Below are 26083 nucleotides of genomic sequence, written 5' to 3'. Positions count from 1 at the left end.
TTGAAAATCTCAAAATGACCAGATATGAAACAATTTAAACCTTTAAAGATGTATTGAGAATAAACAGGCTTTTTTTTTTTAAACACATTTGTCATTATCAAAAAGAGATATCTTTAGGTAAAAATAATTTTAAAAAACCCATGCTGCATAGATAATCCAGATAGTTCTATTTATCTGGTCAGTGGACAAAAAGGAAGCACTTGAGGTCTTCAGCTCCAATCTTTTGTTCATTTCTTATTGCTGGAATTTCATCATCATTCCTTCATGTTGATTGACTGAACCAGATGATGGTAAAGATGGTAAGCCCGCATGTACTCAGCCCCCATTGCTCAGCCTCGGAGCTGATAATTCTCAGCTGCTGGGTTGGCTGCTTTTGTCTCTTTGCCATCTTGTGGTTTAGGGTTTTCTGGGTGTCTGTGTTGGTAATTGTTGTGGCAGTACCGATGCTGAGGTGGGTGCTGACCTTGGGTCTCATCTCCTTGATTTTCCTTATCTTCATTGCCATTCTCTCTAGGCTGTCTTTAGTGAAAAGATCCCTTACAGAACTGTGGTCTATAACCCTGACACATATTCTCTCTTACTGGTCTACCTGTTCTCCTGCACCCTGGTTGTCTGCACCTTCCACCACTTCTCTCTGCATAGGAGGGTCAGAATACAGGGGGTGGACGCCCATAGGGTCTCCGCATGTAGTAAGGTGGGAACCGCCGCCTGAGGTAGGGCCTGCACTGTGGGGCCTGGCCTTTGGGAACAACTCTCTGATCCTCCTTCTTTTACCCACTCTCACTATTCTGGTGATTCTGCTTGTAATTGCGTGGATGACCACTGTGATGTGGATAGTATCTATAATGGTTTCCCTGTGCTTTCTCTCTGAGATAACTATTACACAGATAGGATAATAAAAATTAAACCTCAACATTTGCTAAGTTTTCATTTGTCCAGACTGAATACCCATTATGATACAGCCTAGAAATAGAGAGGAACTTCCTCCATCTGATATATAGTATCAATGAAAAACTTACAACCTATATCATTGATACTTAATAAAGGTCTGAATGCTTTCTTCTTAGTATCTGGAACAAGGCAAAGATATTAACTCATACCACTTCTATATAATATAATATTGTATTTCTTATTATGTGCATTGAGGCAAGAGAAAAAAATAAATGACATCCAGATTACAAAGGAAGACTTAACTTAAACTGTATTCCCAGATATCGTGATTGTCTATGTAGAAAAAACTAAAGCTTCTAGAGCTAAAGGAAAGTTTACCAATGTTGTAGGATTCTATATTAATATACAAAAATAAATTGTATGCCTATACAGTACCAATGAACAATTGGAAACCAAAATTTTAAAAATACCATTTCTATAGCAAATATATATAAAATATTTAGAGTATAGTTTACGAAGAGTTCCCTACATAGTAAACTAAAAACATTGCAACATGACACTAAAGAGAACCTTAACAATTTGAGAAATATCAATGTTCATGAATCAGAAGACTTAATATTGTTAAGATGTAGATTCTTCTGGGCGCCTGGGTGGCTCAGTTGGTTGAGCGACTGCCTTCAGCTCAGGTCATGATCCTGGAGTCCCTGGATCGAGTCCCGCATCGGGCTCCCTGCTCGGCGGGGAGTCTGCTTCTCCCTCTCCCACTCCCCGTTTGTGTTCCCTCTCTCGCTGTGTCTTTCTCTGTCAAATAAATAAATAAAATCTTTAAAAAAAAAAAAGATGTAGATTCTTCTTAAATTAATCTATGATTCAAAACAACCCCAACCAAATTCCAGAAAGCTTTTCGTTTTTGAATAGAATTGAAAAAGCTTATTCTAGAATCTATATGGAAATGCAAAGGTACTGAAATAGCCAACACCATTTTACAAAAGAAAAACAGAATTGGAGGAATTATTCTGTCAGATTTCAAGACTTACAAAGCTACAGTAATCAAGACAATTTGCTCTTGGTGTAAGAGAGATATATAGATAAAAATATATAGCATTCAGAAATAAACCTGTAAGTGAATGACTGATTGATTTTTGACAAAAATTCCAACACCATTAAAAATGGAATAATCTTTTCAACCAATGGTGCTGGGTAATTGGATATCCTTACATGCACACACACACACACACACACACACACACCACTCTAACACTTGCATCATACCATGCGTAAAAATTAATTTGAATCATTAATCTAAAATGAGAGTAAAACCTAAAAATCTTCTAGAAGCAAATATAGGAGAAAATCTTTGTGACCCCGAGTTAGGCCAACATTTCTTTCAAAGAACACTCACATAAGAACAAAATCTATGTAAAAATTCATCAAATAAAAATATTTTCTTCTTTAAAAGACACCTAAGAAAATGAAGTGTCAGACCACAGAATGGTGAAAATATTTGCAAAACCTATATCCAGAACATTCAAAAAACACAACTCAATAATTAGAAGACAAACAACACATAAAAATTGGGCAAAATATTTGAACAGACTCCTTACTATAGAAGATATATGGCTGGCAAATGAATGCATTTGTCATTATGGAAATGCAAATTCAACTTACATCATGATACCAAACCACACCCACTAGAATAGCTAAAATGAAAAAAATCTGACTGTACCCAGTGTCAACAAGGATGTGCAGCTGCTGGAACTCTCATGAATTGCTGTTGGGAATGCAAAATGCTACAGACGCTTTGGAAAACAAATGGATGATTTCTTATGAAGTTAAACATATACTTACCATATTACTCAACAATTCCAATACCGGATCTTTACCCAAGATAAATGAAGACTTGCATGTGAATGTTCCTAAAGAGTATATTCATAATTGCTAGTCAGAATTTGGAAAGAAACCCAAATGCCCATCAATTGATGAATGGACAAGTTGTGGTACATCCATACAATGCAATTCAATTTTGCAGTATAATGGAATGGATTATGGATACATGCAGCATGACTGAATATCAGAAACATTCTGTTACTGCAAGGAGCCATACAAAAAAAGACTACACACTGTATAATTTCATTTATATGAAATTTCACAAAAGGCAAAACTTTATTGATAATAAGCAAATCCATAGTTGCCAAGGGTTAGGGGATGGAAAGAGGGTATTAACTGCAAAGGGCAGGAGGCAACATTTTGGTGTGATAGGTATGTTCTATATATTTATTGAATACATTTTTCAAAGCTTGTTAAATTGTACACATAAAATTGATAATACTTTATTGTATAAAAATTATACCTCAATAAAGTTGACACCTCCACCAAAGAAAATAAATTTTGTCTTTGGCCCAGTTGAGTTTGAGGTATCTGTCAGACATCCATGTGAAGTTGTTTAGCATGAAACTAGACATAGGAGAAACCTCCAAACTGAAGTTCCTGATCTGTGAGTCATCAGTCTATAAATAATGAAGGTGGCCAGGGGTCACATGATGGAGAGTATTTAAAATGAAAAGATAAAAGGTCAAAGGATAGGACCTGGTATAGTATTTACATTGAGGAATGGATCATCACCTAATTTGACTGAACTGAATGGTTAGAGCTGATTACTACCAAGTCAGTCTAGTCAAATTAGCAATTTTAGGGAGGTTAGTGATTATTTCCCTTTGTCAAAATGCTAAAATTGGTGGAATGTGCATTGACCTATGGCTATAAATGCATTTAGGAATTTATGCTAAAGGGCATAGATAACTACCTTGAAAGTATAGCAGTTATCTTTAAGAATAAGGACAAAAGTTCCAGAGCAGATAAAATAATTAAGGATAAATATCAAACAGATAGTAGAGCTCTTTTGCTTTCTGAGGCTTATTATAATTATCAAAGTTTGGCTACTCCTCATTCATTATTTTTTATAGTCTGTTGTCCTAAAGATGCCAGGCAAATACCAAAGATAAAACATACCAAATGTTGACTAAATTTTTTCCAAATGTCATTTTATTTATTTATTTATTTATTTATTTATTTACCTCTTTTATAGGGAGGCTAACAACTCCGCATTTTTTGTATTCATTTTCTGTTTTGATTCTCTAAATCTATTAAAAGCAAGAAATTGAACAGTCTACTTTGTTTTTATCAGAATAATTCTTTTTCTCTAGTATCCTAAATATAAATATGTATTACCTGATTATACCAAGAAGTGTTAGCAGTCTTCCTAGAAAATCATACTGAGGGCCTCTTTTACTTCTGAAATATACCACTTGTGCTTAGTGTGCAGAGTGGTGCATTTTATTGCACTACTGCATTTCTGGGTATCTCCTATTTCTGAGCATATTTAGGAGGCTGAAGGAAGAGGTCACAAAGTTGCAAGAGATGCCACATACGCTGCAACTCTTCAGGAAAGTGGCCCTCACACTTTCTTTCCTTCTCAAACTACTGTAAATTTGGCAGCTGGAGAAAACCATGCTGCAACTCTAACGGTAGTTGCTTGAAAGAGGACACTGATGCACACCTGGGAAGAAATGCCAATAGGATAAGTGTGTGGATTGTCTAGGACCTCAGCACGGTTTGGCATCAAATCTGCTGATAGGGGTGTTCCATGCTTCCATGCCAGATAGCAGGCTACTGGTCCAAAACCAGTTATTTGCCAGTGAAGGTAAGGAAACAGGCCACTGAGCTCAAGTTGTTGGTTCACCCAGAGAGTTACTTTTTCAATTCTCTATGAAGCCAGCTGCATAGCCTCATGTTGGAAGAGCTAGGAGCTAGCGTGACTGATGGATGACTTCCTGTATGCATTCAGTGTATCCTCCCAAGAAATCTTCATTACCAGAGTAAATTGTAAAAGTCTCCTCCTTTTAAAACCCCAAGGAAGCTGACACATGGAGAAAATGATTAACAACAAAATGCAGCTAAACAAATGACAAAACCTGAAATTCAAGGTGGTATTACTTGTAACTAGGTCTGTTGACACAACAAAACTCTCAAAAAGGTATTTAAATGTCGACATTTTCAGGTTATATCTTCCCATGTCTAGACCTGCTTTTTTTCTTAAATGGCAATTAATCAAGTACATAACAAAAACAACAAAAAAAGGAAAAACAATTTTGGATTTTTCTCATGAAGTAAAGACCTCTGATTCAATCTAGTTCTATATCAGAGAGTGTAATAGAAAATTTACACAGATTTATCAAACACATAGCTAACATCCCTAATTTATATAATCTCTATACAAATTTTATATAGTGTGTTAATCTTGGAAAATAATTACTCCAAAAAAACTCCAATAAAACTAGATTAATTTCATTTCTTATTTTTTTCAAGTCCATAGACAATGTTTCTCTAAGAAGCTTAGCTAATTGGATAAAGTATTTCTTTCTATGGCTATACCCTTTCACTAAGCAAAGATTATTTGAGTTCTACACAATAGAATGTGTCAAAATGAACAATTCTAAAAAGAGATAGAATGATATAATCAGAGAATTATGAAAATTATGACACTATGAAGTAAGAGTAAAGTAAGTTTTGTAACATTTATTCATATCTAAAATTCAAGAATAGTATTATTGGGCTTATAAAGTAAGGATTGGCAGGTGTGCTTTTTTTTTTCTTTTTTTTTTTTTAAGAGGGAGAGAGCACCACCAGTGCTGGGGGACTGGGCAGAGGGAGAAGGAGAGAGTATCTTAGAATCTTAATCAGGCTCCACATCCAGCACAGAGCCCGACGCAGGGCTCAATCTTACAACCCTGAGATCATGACCTGAGCCGAAATCAAGAGTCGGACACTTAACCAACTGAGCTACCCAGGCACCCCTGGTGGGTGCACATTTTATATGAAACTCATTATATCCTAAATATTTAGCACTGATGCTTGTTATAGACTGAATTATGTACCTACAAAAATTCATATGTTGAAGTCCTAACCCCTAATACCTCAGAATGTAATTGTATTTGAAAGAGAGAGTTTTTAAAGAGGTAATTAAGTTAAAATGATGTCATGATGGTATCCAATATGAATGGTATCCTTACAAGAAGAAGAAATTTGGACACAAACACAGAGGGAAGATGATATAAAGACATAGGAAGAAGATAGTCAACTACAAGCAAAATGGAGAGGCCTGGAACATAAGCTTTCTCTCATGGCCCTCAGGAGGACCAACACTGCCAACACCTTGATCTTGGACTTCTAGCCTCCAGAACTGTGAAAAAATAAATATCTGTTGTTTAAGCCACCCAGTCTGTGGTATTTTGTCATGTCAGCTCTCGCTAAGATAATGCTGTATCATTAGCTATAGTATAAAACTTTGTGGAGAATTTTATACTGAAAAAGGAAAATATCCAGTTTGAATTGACTTTTTAGAGAAAACTATGTTCCCAACCATAATACTTGGAAGATATATGCAAACAGTATTAACCATAGAAAATAGTTAGTTGTGATATGAAGAATATTCTTGGTATAGTTAAGTTTATGACAATTAAAAATGTTAAAAATCCACACATTGTTCTTTTTAGTACCTTTGAATTATGAGATTCTAGTTAGATACTCAAACTCCTCTCTTCAGTTGCTAATTCACAACACTGAATAAAAGAGAACTGTCTTAAATGAGTAAAGTGTTGCCACTTAGTTTCAATTGGCATTTTAATATATGTGAGAGTCATTGATTAAGCTTTGAAGGATTTTGTAGCATACTATCTTTACATAGGTAACTACAATTAAATTTACCCATGAGAAAAAGTGAAAAGAAATCAATTCTTATGGTAAATAGATTTAAAATCTAATTTTTATATTAATGAGGTATGATAGAGCAGAGTTTGCTAAACTATTCCTATAAAGGGCCAGATAGTAAATACTTTATGCTTTGCAGACCACATGGTCTCCCTTGCAGATAATAAACTATGAAGCAACTATTGATGTTATGTAAATGGTGCCAATAAAACTTTACAAAAATAGGTAGTGGCTGGATTTAACTTGCAGGATGTAGTTTGCCAACTCCATAATAGAGGGCGGAAGGTTTATAGAAAAGAGGCCAAAAGAAAAATAGCTTTTTCTAGTGTTGAGTTTGATTTAGGGAAAGTTTCTTTTTTCCTTTTTGTTTTTAAGATGAGATTTTCTTTTCCGTATAAAATGATCAGAATTTCTCCCATCTAACCTCATTTAAAAATAAGAACAATAAAGTAGATTTCGTTGGAATCTCTCTTCGGTGAGGTAAATTTGTAACACTATTTGTCTAAGACTCAGGAAAGTAAGAAACATCATTTTACAGTTTTTAAAGAATTTGTGTGCAATCTCTTAGGGCATTTTTTTTTTTCATATGATTTTCCCTAACTATATTATGTACTGAGAAGGAAAGTTATTTAACAACACCAAGACCCACTGCATGAGATGTTTGGGTAACATTTACTAGGCTTAGTTACTGGTTATTCAGGGCCTTGTATCTTTGTATGATATGCCCACACTGCATTTCTAAAAGTCAAAAGTGAAAGCACTGTTTTTTCCTTAAATGCCAGTAGTTTTCATGTATAGAGTTTGAGGAGGTATACTATCACAGAGACTCCTGGAAAATTACGTTAGTTTTTATTAGCTGTCTCTGTTATCTTTATTGATGGTGAGAGCAGAAAAAAACAAATCATAAATTTTCTGCAGTCCTCCTGCCCTGATAGAATTCAGGAAAATGGAATGTGGAGAAGAGACTTTACTTGCAGTCCCTACCAGGAGTGTAGGAGAAGGGAGATAGTTCCTGTACCTAGTGGGTCAGGGAGAAAGGGTTAAAAAAGAGAGATGGGAATTTGGGAAAAGAGATGTTTAAAGAGGATCCGTAGAAAATCATCCTATATAATGTGATGTAATCCCCTTTCTGTGTCTCTAAGAAAAAATAAATCTTGAAAACCTGTATGCTTGTAGAGGAGTTTGAATTCTCTTTTTGTGCTGCAAAAGATAACTTTTGAATTTGGCATTAGCTTGAGGACAGTATAACTCAGTCCTGTTATTTTTGGATTTTTTTCAGTGGCGGTGATTTCATTAATGAAAGTTCCTCTAAGTTCTGAATCTCAAGGGTCTTAGAGAAGTGTTTGTGCAAATCACTTCTATATTGGGCAAAGTTACCAGTGATCAAAAGTCCTCTAAAAGGGATTACATTTCTTGTTTTTCCCTCTCACAGAAAGTTGGTGGTTGTACTCCACATATGCTGAGGTGGAAAACCACCTGGAACAAATTTTGTGTGCCTTTTCTTTTTTTTGTAATGCAAAAGTAAAACAGAAAAGCCTTTGTCCTAAGGGGGAAAAATGTAGGAGGACTTCTTCTTCAACTTAACAAGACTAGCTCCTCCTCAGGAGTTTCAGAGCTCTGATTTATAATAAAGTTGGAGGTCTCCTGGAAGTGAAGGCTGTGATGATCCCTCAGCCAGTCTCCCACCAGTTACAGTTTTGGGGGACTAGCTGGCCCCAGCCAAGGCCCTGGGATAGGGGAGGCAATACGATCTTTCATCTACAATTAACAGTAGGGTAGCCTTGATCAAAAGGGACAGAGGGGACAGATACTGTAACTTGCTCTCACCCGCCTATTGTAGAATGTGGCAGTGTTTTTAAGTGGAAAAGCTTGGTTTGGGGAGTTATGACATCGAAAACTCAGGTTTACTGTGGCAAGCTCATCTGTTCTCAAGTTTCAGTGGCAGTCAGTGATGAAGATGAAGTCAGTGAACAAGTTCACAGTTGAAATATAGAGTTGTCAGAAATGCAAATGCCTGGGGCGCCTAGTTGGCTTAGTCAGTTAAGTATCTGCCTTTGGCTCAGGTCATGATTCCGGCCAGGACCCCGAGATCATGACCTGAGCCAAAGGCAGACGCTTAACCAAGTGAGCCACCCAGACGCCCCTGAAGTAAATTTGAAGAGAAGTGCATGGTGATCCTGCAGCCTCATATTTCCAGAATTATTTTTACATAGAAGAGGCACTTAATAATAGTTTGATAAAGATATTTCTCTGTGGATTTGTTCTATCAGAAAAAACTACACTGCTATAGCTGTCAGTGAAGTCAACTGACCAAATGATTGCTTTAATCGTCTATAAAGGTAAAAACTTCTTTTGAACCTATTTTGGAAACAGCTTAATGGTTTTTAATATCACATAAAATATTTTAAAATACATTCATCCCGGGTGTGCTTGTGTTGGTCCAGAGGACATGTAACGTTTAAAGAATTGGGGAACAGTTTGGTATAGGAGACATTAATTACAAAACAATTTCTCAGGGAACAAGACCATGTAGGTTTATGGTGCATGGCTGCCCGATGATTTCCAGGTTTCAATGGCTCCAGTAGATAAAGGGATATTTGGCAAGGTCAGAAGAAAAAAGAACAGATTTATCCTTCAAGTTTGAAAGATAACTGCCCCGAGTGTACAGAAGAGGAAGAACCAAAGTATTTCTGGTGACCTGCCTTCTTTTTTTTTTTTTTTAAAGGATACTTTAGTAAGAAGAAACCATTAACCATTAAAGGGACAGTTTTGGAGCACTGATACACGGTATTCAGAAAAATAGGGTCAAAAGCCAATAGCTCTTATCTAGAAATGCTGAAGGGAACCTAATAAAAATGGTTGACTCTACAAAACACAGGAAGGACATTAAGAATTCATTACAGTAAACAATATAATGGCATATGTGCTATGAAATAAGACTCCCCTAACCAAAGGTTGGAAATTCCTGTAATTCTCTGGTTGTTTGACAATTCTAAATGAGTTCTTGTACCTAGAAACACATTCTGTAAATAAGTTATGAAATCCCCTTGTAGTCATTTTGCTATGGTATTAGCATGACATTTGTCACTAATATGATGCAAATATATTGTTTATACACTTAGAATGCCAGTAAATTTGATATGACATTAAAATATGTAGCTGAATGCCTCTGGTGTCAGTTCTGGCTCATTTAGACATTGTCTTTGAATAAATAAATAGCTTAGTTGATGGCATCTTTTAAATTTTTTCTTCTACTTGATTTTAATAGATTATTGCCTCTCTCACTGCTATTTGAAATGTTTTCTTCATTCATTTACAACATAAATTAACATGTCATTTTTTTCATGAATTTTTGAAAGCAGATAGGATAGTGATAGTACTTGTACAGTGCGCATCTGTATACAGATTTCAAAGCTTTAAATAAGTCATTTGAAGAAGAATAGGCCTATATGAGCCTCTGTCATTGCTATGCAATTATGGTAGCTAAAATTGCAATGTCACCATTAGAATATGAAACAATGCCAGAGCTGTGGTAAAATAAAAGTCAATTTTAGAAATAGCAACTGCTGGCTGTTCATTACTTTACGTATTCTGAGGTTATCCTCTGACCTTGAGAGGAAATGTTTTTGTGAGTATTGATCAATATGATTACCTTTTTACATTTACAAAACTCACTGATCCCTTTTGTTTTTGGCACTTAAATAAAATAAAGCCAATAAAATAAAAAGTAAATATAGTCTTTCAACTGTTGGATGCAAATATAACCTTTTATTTGTGAAGAATATGGCAATTATACTCTGTATGATAGTATTTCATTTCTTGACATCCATTGCAATATTTTGAAAAATACATTAATACATTTATCTTTCTTTTAATATGTATAAATTCTATTATCCTATATTTTTATTGATTACTATTTTACTTGATTAAAGTAAAGCTTCAATGTTCATATGTTCTTTTTCTTCAATATCCTTTTATTATTATGAAGTACCCCTGCTTCTCCCAGGATTCATAATCAATCTATAATCAACCAAAATTTTTTATGATTTAACTTGTGTTCATTCTGCTCAAGATATTTTAGTAACCATTATAACCTGGACAATTGTACCTAACGATCCTTTCTTCAGAAATGAACTTTATTGCCAGTTCTAGATATCAAGGCTTATGTAACTCAACCAATCAGCTTAATCTAAATCTGCAGAGACATTTCTCTGAGCTGCTCTTTTCTCTAAAGCATTGCCATACAAGCCTTCTCTTTCTTAACTCCCCCATTCTTTCAAGCAGGTTCAAATATATACAAATATAATATATAATCTTTCTAGTTGTTCTTATATAAATATATAATCTTTCTAGTTTCCTTGTATAAATATATAATCTTTCTAGTTGTTCTTTGTGATACGGTTGTTCTGAAACAAGCTAGTCTGCCATTTGGAAGCTATATTCTACTTTTAATCAGAAAAAAAAATATATTGTCTTTTACTAGTGCTTGTATTTCACTTTTTAAAAAAGTGTATTCCTTACCTTGGAGCTTTGTTGTTTATTCTCATGTCTTTGCTCTCTTCTTGCATCTTTTTAATTTCTTTGACTTTTTCCTGAATTGTGTGAAAATTTCTAATTTTTCTTTCTACTTCACTAAGCTGATTTTTGTTTCTATTGACAATAGTTGAGGATACTAATTTATTATTATTTTTCAAATTTTAATCTTTGTCATTTGTAACCTTGTTTTTTTCATTGTCTTTACATTTATACTAGTGTTTTTTTGTCTGTTTGTTTGTTTTTGTCTTTTAAATTTTATCTGTTCTCCTCTTTGGATATCTGTTTCAAATAGCTATATCTTTGGGGCGCTTGGGTGGCTCAGTTGGTTAAGTGTCTGCCTTCGGCTCAGTCATGATCCCAGGGCCCTGGGATTGAACCCCACATCTGGCTCTCTGCTTAGCGGGAATCTGCTTCTCCCTCTCACTCTCCCTCTGTGCTTGTTCTCTTTCTCTCAAATAAATAAATAAAACCTTAAAAACAAAACAAACAAAAAACAAATAGCCATGTCTTCTTGTCAATTCTTGTGATTACAATTTTCTAAATATTTATGTTTTTGCAACTTATATTTAGAGATGTTATTTCTCTGAAGGTTCACTAAAGAGGTCCAATTCCCTTATTTCGTAAGCTTTGTATTTAACTTTCTCATTTTTCCTTCTTACACATAAACTCTTGACCAACATATAATAAAAGGCTATATAACCCTTGGTTTCACACTTCGTTCAATTGGATACTTGCCAAATACATTCTCAGTTGCATAGATTGAAGTCAGTTTGGTGCCCACCACACACATTCTAATGCCCAGTGTCTGGCAGGAGATCATCAGTGGCTCAGCATATACTCATTTAGTCTCTGCTCCGCTCTTGGAATAGCATCAACTAACTAGAGAGTCTGGTTCTCTTTCATTTGATTGATTGATTGATTGATTTATAAGATTTATGTATTTATTTGAGAGAGAAGGTGGGGGGACAGGCAGAGGGAGAAAATCCTCAAGCAGACTCCCTGCTGAGCATAGAGCCCAACTTTGGGCTCTATCCCAGGACCCTGAGATCATGACCTGAGCTCATGAAGTCAAGAGTCGGACACTTAACCAACTGAGCCACCCAGGTGCCCCGGTTATCTTTCATTTTAATACAGGTATTATATGAAAAACTCAAATCCTATAATTCACTGCCTCCAGGGATTTCTTTTCACTTTTTCAAATACTGTGTTTTACTTGAGCATACTATGTTTTCTAAATAAAATATTTATTTGAGGATACTTTATTTCCCAATGAACCACCACCATGGATTCCCCTGCATATTCTACTTTGGGAATTGCATTCTCTGAATGAAAGTTACATGTCTCCTTTCTCCAGCACTACTTTCCATCCCTATGTTCTTATTATCTTAGATTCTCATTTACATGTTTCTGTCAAGAAGCCCAAAACTTATCTTGAATTATCTTAAATTGTAACTCAGATGACCATATGTCTGTTCTAGGTTTTAGTTTGTTTGTAACTGACTTGTTTATCTATACCTGGGATTCCAACAAAATAATTATGCTGCCCCTTTCCCGTGAAAGTGGCTAGATAGAGATGATGACTTTCTGATCACTCTAATTTTTATCTGACCAATAAGCTGTAGTCTTAAGAATGGTTTATGTACACATTGTGGTGTGGTTCTAACCTAATATTCTTTACATTTTTATGTAACACCTAAAAAAAGTGAATGAAGATCAAAATATTCTAAGTTTTTCTCTTAGTGTTCTTCTTTTCTTCTTATGAATCTTTGAATGCCACAGGACAGAAACTTTATCTTAGTATAACCTGAAACAAATCACAGAGAAAGCAAAAGAAGAGCTGAGTTTGTGAAATGCTCAGTCAACTTTGCAGAAGAATTGGCTTAGAAAAACTTCAGATAAAACTTCAAACTCTGTAAGACTTATCTAAACAAAAAAAAATAGACATTTAGGTGGTGCCCATCACTAAAGACAGTGCATTATACTAAAATAAATAGGGAAATACCTTTTAGCTATCATCATTATCAATAGTTATTTTTTGATCCTTAGAAAATGTTTATAAGCATATTGGAAATGGCACTTTTCTTGTTCCATTCTATCTGTTAAACTCAGAATGGATTTAAAGCAATTAATAAGAAATCGATTTTTGTCCTTGCAAAGCCAAAATCTTAAATATGTTTTTTTTGTTGCATTAAGGAATGAATCAATGTTTAACTATTAATTTTTAAATAGTGAATGATGCAACAGATGCTACCAGATTCACATAAAAAAGTATTGCTCTCTTATGGTGCTATAAAGGCTTTGGATGCATATTCCAAATAGATGTACAATTAAAGCTTACTGATAGAGTATATGTGAATTCAGCAGCAGCATTAAAAAATATGATTGATGAAATAGTAGTGTGTCTTACAAGAAAACTGCTAGCCTTTTTAGTATTTAGAGTGTACATTTTAAAACTGGCTTTTCTAACACACAGAAAACAGAGACTTAAAATGCCAAGATGGAGGAATTTACCCCAAATGAAAGAACAAGATAAGGCCACTGCCAGAGACCTAAGTGAAACAGATACAAGTAACATGCCTGAGGGAGAATTTAAAGCAACAATCACAAGGATACTCACTGGACTTGAGAAAAGAATAGAGGACATCAGTGAGACCCTTACAAAAGAGATAAAAGAGTTAAAAAAGAATCAATCAGAGATGAAGAATGTAATAAGCAAGATTGGAGGTAAGCTAAATGCAATGAACAGCAGGCTGGAAAAAGCAGAGGCATGAATTAGTGATCTAGAAGACAAAATAATGGAAAATAAAGAATCTGAACAAAAGAAAAAAAGCATTGTACAACATGAGAATAGACATAGGGAATTCAATGACTCCATCAAATGTTATAACATTTGAATTATAGGACTCCCAGAAGAAGAGGAAGAAAAGGGGCAGAAAATTTATTTCAAAAATAATAGCAGAACCCTTTCCTAATCTGGGGAAGGAAACAGATCCAAGAGGCACAGAGAACTCCCATCAAAATCAAGAAAAGCAGGCTAACACCAAGATATACTGTAATTAAATTTGCAAAACATAGTGATAAAGAAATAAAAAATCTTAAAAGCAGCAAGACAAAAGAAGTCCTTAACTTACAAGGGAAAACTCATAAGGCTACCTGGAGATTTTTTTTTTTTTTTTATTTGAAAGAGAGAGAATGAGAGAGAGAGAGCACATGAGAGGGGGGAGGGTCAGAGGGAGAAGCAGACTCCCCGCCGAGCAGGGAGCCCGATGCGGGACTCGATCCCGGGACTCCAGGATCATGACCCGAGCCGAAGGCAGTCGCTTAACCAACTGAGCCACCCAGGCGCCCCTACCTGGAGATTTTTCAACTGAAGCTTGGCAAGCCAGAAGAGAGTGGCATGATATAATCAAAATGCTGAATGGGAAAAATCTGTAGCCAAGAATACTCTATCCTGCAAGGCTATCCTTCAGAATAGAAGGAGAGATAAAGAGTTTCCCAGACAAAGAAAAACTAAAGGAGTTCATGGCCACTAAACCAGCTCTGCAAGAAATATTAAAGGGGACTCTGAGTGCAAAGGAGAGACAAAAGTGACAAAGACAAGAAAAGATCAGAGAAAATCTCCAGAAACAGTCACAAAACAAATAATAAAATGGCAATAAATACATATCTATCAATAATTACTTTGAATATAAATGGACTAAATGCTCCAATCAAAAGACATAGGGTGTCAGAATGGATATGAAATCAAGACCCATTTATATGCTGCCTACAGGAGACTCATTTTAGACCTAAAGACACCTGCAGATTTAAAGTGAGGGGATGGAGAAACAGTTATCATGCAAATGGATGTCAAAAGATAGTCAGAGTAGCACTGCTTATATTGGATAAATTAGACTTTTTTTGTTCTTTTTTTTTTTTTTTGGTGTGAAGCCTATTTTTTTTTAGTTTTTATTTAAATTCAATTTGCCAACATATAATACATCATTAGTTTTTAATGTAAAGTTCAAGGATTCATTTATTGCATATAACACCCAGTGCTCATTCCATCATGTGCCCTCCTTAATGCCCATCACCCAGTTACCCTATCCCCCCACCCACCTCCGTTTCCAAAACCCTCAGTTTGTTTCCTGATGTCAAGAGTCTTTCATGGTTTGTCTCCCTCTCTGATTTCTTCCCATTCAGTTTTCCCTCCCTGCCCCTCTGATCCTCTGCGTTATTCCTTATATTCCACGTATGAGTGAAACCATATGATAATTGTCTTTCTCTGATTGAGTTATTTCACTTAGCATAATACCCTCCAGTTCCATCCATGTCAATGTAAATAGGTATTCATCCTTTCTGATGGCTGAGTAATAGTCCATTGTATTTATGAACCATATCTTCTTTATCCATTCATCTGTTGAAGGACATTCTGGCTCCTTCCACATAGACTTCTTTGTTCTTGTAATGTTTTTATCCTGCAATGGTATCAGGGTAGTGCTGGCCTCATGGAATGGTTTTGAATGTGTTCCCTCTATTCTCCATTATTTGTAATAGTTGATAAAGATTGCCATTAATTATTTTTATTAAATGTTTGGTAGAATTCACCAGTGAAATCGTGTGGTTTTGGGCTTTTCTGTGCTGGGAGATTTTTGATTTCTAATTCAGTTTTCATTCTTGTTATTGGTCTAAGAAGATTTCCTATTTCTTGGATTTAAGATTCATGATCCAATTGTGGTAACTTGTGTGCTTTTAGGAATTATATGTTCTTTTCCAAGTTACCTGATTTTTTAGTATATATTTGTTTATAGTAATCATACTATGTATTTTTGTGTTTATCTGTTGTACTATTTTCTTTTCCACTTCTTACTTTGGTTTTTGAGTCTTCTCTCTTTTTTTTTGAAAAACTGGTCATTCCTTTGAATGTTATGTTTTTGTTTATTCTGGTCTCTTATTTATTTCTGATTTTTCTTTGTTATTTCCTTTCTCTACCAAATTTCAGCTAAGTTTCTTCCTTTTCTAATTACCTGTGGTGTAACATTAAGTTGTTTATTAGAACTTTTTTTCTCAATACAAGCATTTATAGCATAAATTTCACTCTAGCATCTGCTTTTGCTATATCCCATTGGTTTTGGAATATTGTGTTTTCTTTTTCTCTTGTTTTGAGACATATTTTGATTTGCCATCTGATTTCTTATTTGACCCACTGCTTGTGCAGTAGTGTGTTGCTTAATATTTACATACTAAATAATTTATATTTACAAAAAAATAAAAATATATATATAAATATATTTAAACAATGAGCATCCAGGTTCCAGGTTCTATAAACTAATACTTAACTTGAATCTTGAGCCAGTATTTAAACCATATTTGAAATAGAAGATATTTTATAGGGGCGCCTGGGCGGCTCAGTAAGTTAAGCATCTGCCTTCAGCTCAGGTCATGATTCTGGGGTTTTGGGATCAAGCCCCACATCAGGCTCCGTGCTCAGTGGGGACCCTGCTTCTCCCTCTCCCTGTGCCTCTCCCCCAGCTTGTGTGCTCTCTCTCTCTCATATAAATAAATACAATCTTAAAAAAAAGAAGATATTTTATACACTGTATGTATAAATGTGAGATTTATTTTAAATGACACATGCCACTCCACCTATAGATTTCATTAGGTAGTAAGAAATTAGCTACTCTCAAATTTCTAATGGGAAAGTTCTCAAAATATTCTGTTTCTTGTCAATAGATAAAAAGAGAAAAATCCTAAAGAATTATTTCAGAGCTTCTCAGTATTCCATGATGATAAACTTTTAGGAGAAATCCTCAGTGGCTTTTACTTTTCAGCTTTTACCCAGGGCTGTATCTCAAGAATCTATATCATAGATTTTTAAGAAAAGACAGAAGTCTTATGTAGAGGAATGATTCAGTCATTCAAATATTGCTTATCTGATAACCTTGAAGATAAAGAACACAGCCAAGTAATAAGGAGACAATTATTTTTAAATAAACACACACACACACACACACACAACAAACGTCAATGTGTACTTTATTATTGGGCCAGAGTCATTTGTCCATCAATTAGAAGTTACTTAATGTTTCTGAACAATTCTATCCAGCTTGAATATATGATATACCATCTCCTGTATGTCCTTAATAAAACTTTAGAAGGTGTCTACACAGAGGATATTCTTAGAGGCAGGGATATCAGCAATAACAAGAAGAGATATCTGAAAGTGAAGCAAGACAAAAGTGTTAAAGAACAGAGAGGATAGTGCCATATTGTAACAACAACAACAACAATAACAAGCTAAAATAGCCAAGAGGGTCAAGAAAAAAGGATGATGTTGTTGTTGTTTTGATATATAATTGGCATATAACATTATGTTAGTTTCAGATGTATAACATAATGATTTGATATTTGTGTACACTGCAAAATGATCACCACAATAAATCTAGTTCCCCCCATCACCATGTAAAGTTACATAATATGCAATACAATGTTATTGACTATAGTCACCAGGTGTACATTACATCCTCGTAACTTATTTATTTTATGACTGAAAGTTTGTACCTCTTAATGTATCTATTAAGTCCATCTGGTTTAATATGTCATTTAAAACCAATGTTTCCTTATAGATTTTCTGCCTGGATGATCTATCCATTGGTTAAGTGGGATATTAAAGTCCCCTAATATTATTTTATTGCTGTCAATTTCTTCCTTTAGATCTGTTAATATTTGCTTTACATATTTAGGTGCTCCTATATTGGGTGTATACATATGTATAAATGTTATATCTTTTTGTTGGATTGACCTTTTTATCATGTAATGGCCATCTTTGTCTTCTATTACAGCCCATTTAAATTCTATCTTCTTAGGTACAGGTATAGCTACCTCAGCTTTTTTTTGGTTTCCATTTGCATGAAACACCTTTTTCCATCCTTTCACTTTCAGTCTGTGTGTGTATTTAGATTTGAGATAGATATCTTGTAGGAGCATAGAGATGGTTCTTGTTGTTTTTAATCCATTCAGCCACGCTATGTCTTTTGGTTAGAGAATTTAAATGTAAATTTCATTTACATTTAAAGAAATTATAGATATGTATGAATTTATTGCCATTTTGTTAATTGTTTTATGCCTATTTTCTCTCTGTTCCTTTCTTCTTCTCTAGCTTTCTTGTGATTTGGTCTTTCTTTAGTGTTGTACATAGATTCCATTATCATTATCTTCTGTGTGTCTACTATAGGCTTTTGGTTTTTGATTGCCATGAGGCTTACATATGTCAGCCTATATATATGTATATGTATATATATATATATATAATACCAGTCTCTTTTACTTTTATAGCAAGTTGAGTTTCAGTGCACTCTAAAAATCTACATTTTTACTCCCCCCTCCCATATTTTATGTTTTTTTAAAAGATTTATTTATTTATTTTAGAGAGAGAGGGAGTGAGGGGAGGGGCAGAGGAAGAGGGAGAGAGAGAATGCCAAGCAGACTCCATGCTGAGCACAGAGCCAAATGTGGGTTTCCATCTCAGGACCCCAAGATCACGACCTGAGCTGAAACCAAGAGTTGGATGCTCAACTGAATGAACAACCCAGGTGCCCCCATTTTATGTTTTTGATGTCAAATTTTATATTTTTTAATTTTGTGTGCCCTTTATCTAATTATTTTATAGTTATTTTTACTACTTTTACCTTCATGCTAGCTTTATAAGTGATTAGTCCTCTACCATGTATTTGTCTTCTGTACCTGTGAGATTTTTACTTTCATATGTTTTCTTGCCCTTTCTTTTTAGCTTAAAGCAGTCCCTTTAATATTTCTTGTAAGGACAGTTTAGTGGTGGTCAACTCCTTTAGTTTTTGCTTGTCTGGAAAACTTTATCTCCCCTTCAATTCTGAATGATAACCTTGCTGAGTAGCTGCTGGGTTTGGCAGGGTGGGGCCATAGGAGAGTGCAGAGGCAGGGCAAGCTGTACTAGCAGGGGAAAGGGACAGTGCAAAAATGGCTCCTGCCAGGGCTAGACAAGCAAAGTAGAAGGAAAGTGCAAAAATGGTGCCTTCTAGCACTTATGTCCTTGGAGAAAGTTCTAACAGAGCCCTGACCCTCTGACAGATGCTTTAACATTAGCCAATGAGTCACTTTCACATATGGTCTAGGTGTTTTCAATTTGCTGCTTTTGCTCTGGGACTTGGGGCAACTGAGTCTATGTGTGAGCCCTTTAACAGACAAGTCTGAGTTTCCTACAGCCCTTTGGGTCTCCTGGGCATAAGCACTATTGGTTTTCAAAGCCAGACATTTTGGGGGCTCTTCTCTGATGCAGGTACCAAGGGTTGGGGTGCCTGATGTAAGGCTCAAACCCCTCATCCCTTAGGGATATACTCTGTATTCCCGACATTTCTCCTACCTGTGGGTTGCTGCATGGGGCAGTGGGGTTTTTGACAAGACTATGTGTCTGTCTCTCCTACCAGTCTCAATGTGGTCTTTCTATCCTTTGTTGAAGAGGAACTGTTCAGCTAGTTTTCAGGTCTTTTTGAGAGAATTGTTCTATATGTAGCTATAGATTTTGTGTGTCTGTGGTAGAGTTGAGTTCAGGCTCTTTCTACCCTACCATCTTGAACTATCCCCTTAACTTGGATCTTATTTTTCCCTCTCTTACTGATATCTTTACTGATATAACACCTACCTACCCTCATACTATCTTAACTATTCATTGAGATTTGTTTTTCTGAGGTCAAGAATATCCAGGTTTTTGCTAGATTCAATGACATTTTTTTCCAATTCTATTATCTTCAGTACCTCAGATGCATTTCAAACAGAAGGTCACTTCTGTCTTCCCTTGACTTCTGCAGCATTTCAAAATCCTGGTGCTCTGAAGTATCTCGCTTTTCTCTTTTTTTGGTATCAACAATCTCTCTCTCTCTCTTTTTTTCTCTCCCACAGCCATCCTCCTACTATTCTATAGCTATTGCTTACAGCATAGATCTGTCTCTTCCTATTGTTTATCCTCTTTGTTTCTTCTCTCAGGGATTTTACCCATTTTTCTGGCTTCAGTGATTACCACATTAATGGTAATTCCTAAATAGGAAATGTAGTGATTGAAGAGGAATGAATGGACACAAATCTGAAGGTTTTCATTGAAATAAATCAAGCAGCCAGTATTTGATTTATTCTGCTGTTGAGCTTGGTGTAGAATGAGTATTAAGCTATTATGTTTTTTGTTTGTTTGCATTGTTTTCTTTTGTTTTGTTTTTCCTTAAAGAAAAGCTATCTGCCTTTTTAAGTAGCTTGCCATAAACATAGGAAATAGATTAATATCATAGTACTGAAGGAAGTGGAATGAAAGAAGTTTAAGTGGAGAAGTGTGTTGGTAAAATCCTAAATATCATTTGAAATGTCACTCACAAGGGGATTTTTGAAGGGACTTTTTCACTTAAAGTCAAAGTATTCCATTTATAGTTTTTTAAGCAACCTCTTTGGGCATAAATTTGCATATTATTAGTGGATTTTGGCCCAGGATTTACTTTCCATTTTTTAACGATGGCAAATTATTATTTTTTATTTTTTTTATTTTTAAAGATTTTATTTATTTATTTGACAGAGAGAGACATAGCGAGAGCAGGAACACAAGCAGGGGGAGTGGGAGAGGGAGAAGTAGGCTTCCAGCTGAGCAGGGAGCCCGATGTGGGGCTCGATCCCAGGACCCTGGGATCATGACCTGAGCCAAAGGCAGACGCTTAACGACTGAGCCACCCAGGCGCCCAGGATGGCAAATTATTAATATGTTGTCTGGAAAGCTTTGAGCAAAGCTGATTTCCTTTAATATTGTCCATTTTGTAGGTGGTGTTACGCCCTAAGAACATGAGTCATGTAATTTTCAGTGAAAAAAAATAATTATAGTGATAGGGAAAAATCTGTGTTCTAAGATGGCCAACCGAGCCAGCAAGGGAGTCCCAGTCCCTGCCCTGGGGCTCTTCCGGGTTCTTCTCCCTGGTCTGCTTCCCTCGCGCGAAAAGGATTCCCGCGTGCGCCAAAGTGCCAAGTATGCGGAAGTAGAAGTGTATAAATTACCCCTTCTGTGCTCCGGGCTCAGACCTTTGGAGGTCAAGCTTCTCTGGGCCCGCCAGCATTAAATAAACCTCCGATCCTCCAAGATCTCTGAGTGCCACTTGATCCTTCCACTGGGCGATCCAGTCCGGGTTCCGTAACAATAGCAGGTATGAGGAGGTAATATAGTCTTCATGCCGTTCCTGACTAATTACATAGTTATAAGACAAATTCTCATTAGAACAAAAGAAATTGATGTGACTCTCCCTTCTTTTTTGGTATCATTTAAGTGGACAGTGAGGTGTTTTGTTTTTGTTGTTGTTCCTTCTTTGGATAATAAATATAGTGAGCTCCTTTTAAAGATTTGCCATGCTCCTCCATATTTGAATTTATTCTTTGTTGACAATCTATGTGACACTAAACTCACAACCCCAAAAATGAGTATATAATTTTCTACTGTACTCCAAAGTAGAGCAACACACTAAACATATTTAAAAAAATCACAAGCAGTTTTCTCAGAAACCTCAATGCTTATATATCACTGATCAGAATCCAGTCATTTGGTCACCCTTATATGCAAGGGTCTTTAACCATATACATAACTACTTCTATGGGGAAATGGCTATTGGATAGACAACTGATAGTCTACTTAACAACTCTGACCACTTATCTCAGGGCTAAATTTGCATGCATTTTCTATTCCTGTCATACCAGGTAGATGTTAAAATTCTCATCTTGCAGATGAGGAAACAGAGGTTTAGATGGGCTAAATAACTTGCCTGCAGTCACACAGGCAGCATGGTGTAGAACTAGGAATTGAACTTCTCCTTTACCCAGCTGCTGTCTTAACCACTATACCTCATGGTTCCTGAGATGGTGCTCCAGGTCTCTTGTTGGCTTTATATCAGGAAACCAGCACTGGATTCCAAAGATGAATTAATTCCTCTGAAGGACATACAGGAAACCTGGGTTGATGTACAAATATAGTCACCTTTTAAAAAATTCATAGGTCTGAGATGTCTGCAAAGACTTATGAATCTGCTTGCTTTGCTGTTTCTTGATTTATTAAGGAGACAGGGCCCCATGATTTGGTCTAATACTGGGAAAAACATTTAAAGTTAAAAAGAACCTCTCTCTATGAAGGGAAATTTTAAATATTATGGTTCTGATAATTGCATTTTATAAATCTGCTTAGCTTCTTTGTTAAAAAAAAAAAATCTGGATAAATTGGTAGATAATTGGAGTAGCAGATGGTGTTAGTAGATTATTCCCAAACCTGTTTTCAATCCCCTTCTTTTTTTTCTTCCTTCTACTATAAGGGCTGGAAAAGCTACATACTTGCTCTTACAGTCTCCACACTGTGAATGGTGAAGTGATAACAGTTCTGATTAATGGTATATAAGAAAAGTCTCTTCAGGAAGTTTATGGGAAAATTTTCCCTTTCCTGGTAAAGGGGACAGATACAGCATGTTCCTTCCTGCATGGATTTAGACCCAACCATGAGCTCTAGCAGTCATTTTTCAACCAGAGATATTCAGAGTTACTGGCTTTGATATTACTGAGTTGCTGAATCAATGCCTACTTATAGATTTCTTATTTTCTTTATCTACTCTCAGTTGTTATCTTTTACTTCACCTGAAATTAATTCTAACTAATATAATTAGTCATTGCCTTTCAATAAAAGGACACGAAAATTAGCAGATTGTTTTTTAAAAAAAAATGAACAAAAATATTGTGTGTATTGGCTCAGTATAGAGAAATAAAAATTCATGTAAGCTTTTTTGGATCTGAAAAGTAAATAAATTGCATATTGAATTTAGATAGCCACAAAAGAATTGCAAATAATGCCCACTGCCAAATGTTTGTTTTATTTGCCAGGATTTTTCTTCTAGAGACAAAACAAACAAGGTATTAACAAAAACTGGATTGACTTTGTAACATCTTACCAGCTCTTGGCTGTCCAAAGTTGGATAAAATGGTTGTCTTAGTCAGTTCAGGCTGCTATAACAACATACCACAAACTAGATGCCTTAACAAGAGAAATTTACTTTTTACAATTCTGGAGACTGACCAAGATTGAAGTGCTGGCCAATTCAGTTTCTGTTGAGAGGCTTGCATTTGCTATATCCTTCTTGCTATATCCTCACATGGCAGAGAGGGAGAGAGAGAGGGAGGGAGGGAGAGTTAGAGTTAGTTCTGGTGTTTCTTTATCTTTTTATAAGGGCACCAATATCAGCATAAGGGCTCCACCCATATGACATCATTATTCCCAAAGCCCTCACATCCAAATGTCATCATAGAGATTAGAGTCTCAAAATATGAATTTTGGGAGGACACAAATGTTTAGTCCGTAGCACAATCTTCCGGTACACAAAACGTTAACAGAGGTTCTCAGCTCAACTCATCTTGGAACAAGCCCAATCCACAAGAGTGGATTTTCATTTGAGGCCTAAGATTAATGATGCTCCATCGTGCTGCTTTTTCCCTCTCTATTTTCAATTTTGGCTACATGGGTAATAGTATTTTCAATAGAACTTTCTCTGGCTCAGAATTTCCTTTGTCCATACCAAAAAAAAAAAAAAAAAGAATTTGTAAGCAGAAAGCAAAGAATATACTTTAATCTTTATTTATTGTTTTTTCTTGCCAGAACATTCTTTTAGTTCTTTCTCCATTTCCATTTGTTTGAGAACTTTGAGTCATATCTAAATTTCTTTTCAGCTCTAAAATCATGATATACATAAATAAATAGATGTACCCTTTATTTTACAAACTTAATTGTTCATTTACACTCTGTTCTCATTTTCTGTCTTATGTAGTTCATGAGAACTGTGGCTGAGAATTTAGTATTTAGAAATTAAATTTAGAATTTAGAATTAGACTGTACATTGATCTAGGTAAGAGAATCATGAGATTTGGATAAAGACAGAGGAGATGGTGCAGATGGGAAATGTGATGATATTTAGGAGACAACATTGACAGACCTTGGTAATGTATTTTCTGTGGTGGTGGTGATGGAGAGAGAGTGGGATTAATTTAGGATGGTTCCCAGGTTTCAGTTTTGCCTACCTTCAGTTTTGCCTACCTTCAGTTTTTGGCATTAGCTTACCTAGATTTGAGTTAATTTGGGTTAATGAGTAAATTTGTGGACATACTAAATTTGAGGTATTTGTGAGGTAGAGTATTTATCAGGTAGAGATGTCCAGCAAGTAATTTATATGGATTTAAGTTAGTAATTTAGAAAGAAAAAACTAAACTAATTCTCAATTTGAGAATTAGAGCCAAAAAGGTGATTGAATTCACCCAGAACTAGTATGTAGATTTGTGCTTATTAAGAATCCCAAGTAGGGGCGGCCTGGGTGGCTCAGTTGTTTAAGCGACTGCCTTCGGCTCAGGTCATGATCCTGGAGTCCCTGGATCGAGTCCCGCATCGGGCTCCCTGCTCAGCAGGGAGTCTGCTTCTCCCTCTGACCCTCCTCCCTCTCATGCTCTCTGTCTCTCATTCTCTCTCTCGCAAATAAATGAAAAATTAAAAAAAAAAAAGAATCCCAAGTAATTTGATCATTTAAAAGGCAGATTCAGTGTTCCATGATTCATTGTTTGCATGTAACATCCAGTGCTCCATTCACTACATCAAAAACTAATGATGTAATGTATGGTGATTAACATAACATAATAAAATTAAAAAAAAAAAAGAAAGAAAATGAAGGAACCAAGAAATAAGAAACATATGTTCAAGTCTTTAAAAAATAAAATAAAAATGAAGCCTTTCCTTCACCAGAAAAAAAAATAATAAAAAAAATAAAAGGCGGATGCAGAAAGGAACCCTCCTCCTCCCAAAATAAGAGAGCAAGGAGAGTCATAGAATGAAAGTCAGGGGGGTGGAGTTTGTTTTTTTTTTTTAATAGTACATATTATTATCTATATTTATGATAATGTGTATTAGATCTCTATAGATTATTTACTACTCCTTATAAGTTTTTGCCCTTAAACACCATCACTTTCCCACTCCTCATCCCATCCCCTGGTAACCACCATTCTATTCTGTTTTTTATAGGTTTAACATTTTTAGATTCCACATATAAGTAATATCATGCAGTACTTGCCTTTTTCTGTCTGACATCTCTCTTAGCATAATGTGTTCAAGGGCATCCATGTTGTCACAAATGGGAAGATACCTTCCTTTCTCGTGGCTGAATAATATTCCATTGTGTATGTGTACCACATCTTTTTCATCTTTTCATCCACTGATGTGCATTTGGGTTATTTCCATGTTTTGGCTATTGTGAATAATGCTGCAGTAAACATGAGAGTGCATATATCTCATCAAAATCCTGTTTTTAGTTATTTTGGGCATATACCCAGAAATGGCATTATTGGATTGCATAGTAGATCTATTCTTAATTTTTCATGCTGGTTGGACCGATTTACATTCCCACCAATAATGTATAAAGGTTCTCTTTGGGATGGAGTTGTTTAAAGAGAAGGTGGCCAGCAGTATCAAATCCTGCTGAATATTCATAAAAGATAAAGACTAAATAATGCCAACTGAATTTCTTCATTAGAAGAACATTGTTTAACATAGCTGGTTGCAGAATTAAATAGAAGAGAAAATGTAGAAGAACTAATAGCTAGAGAGGGGCACAGAGATGGAGGAAATATATGCATTTTTAATTTTAAAGCATTATGATAAGCATGTATCTATGCTGATGAGAAGAGCTATTAAAGAGACATTGAAAATGCAAAAGAGAATGGGAAATACCTGAAGAAGCAAAACAGGTTATGTGTGCTATGTATAGGTAGGATGGGGAAAGGACTGTAGTAAGAATTTGGAGTGCCCTGGTATTCCATAGTTAAGAAGTTGAATTATATCCTG

At 35.5% G+C, this 26083-nt stretch overlaps 1 pseudogene; it reads right to left on the bottom strand.

The window, feature by feature from the left end:
* Positions 1–262: 262 nt before the first annotated feature.
* LOC110579897 lies at positions 263–22073 on the bottom strand (annotated as a pseudogene).
* Between the last annotated feature and the right edge of the window lie 4010 nt (positions 22074–26083).

Source organism: Neomonachus schauinslandi, chromosome 12 (genome assembly GCF_002201575.2).
Source record: "Neomonachus schauinslandi chromosome 12, ASM220157v2, whole genome shotgun sequence".
NCBI lineage: Eukaryota > Metazoa > Chordata > Mammalia > Carnivora > Phocidae > Neomonachus > Neomonachus schauinslandi.
This window is presented reverse-complemented; position numbering and strand designations above follow the sequence as displayed.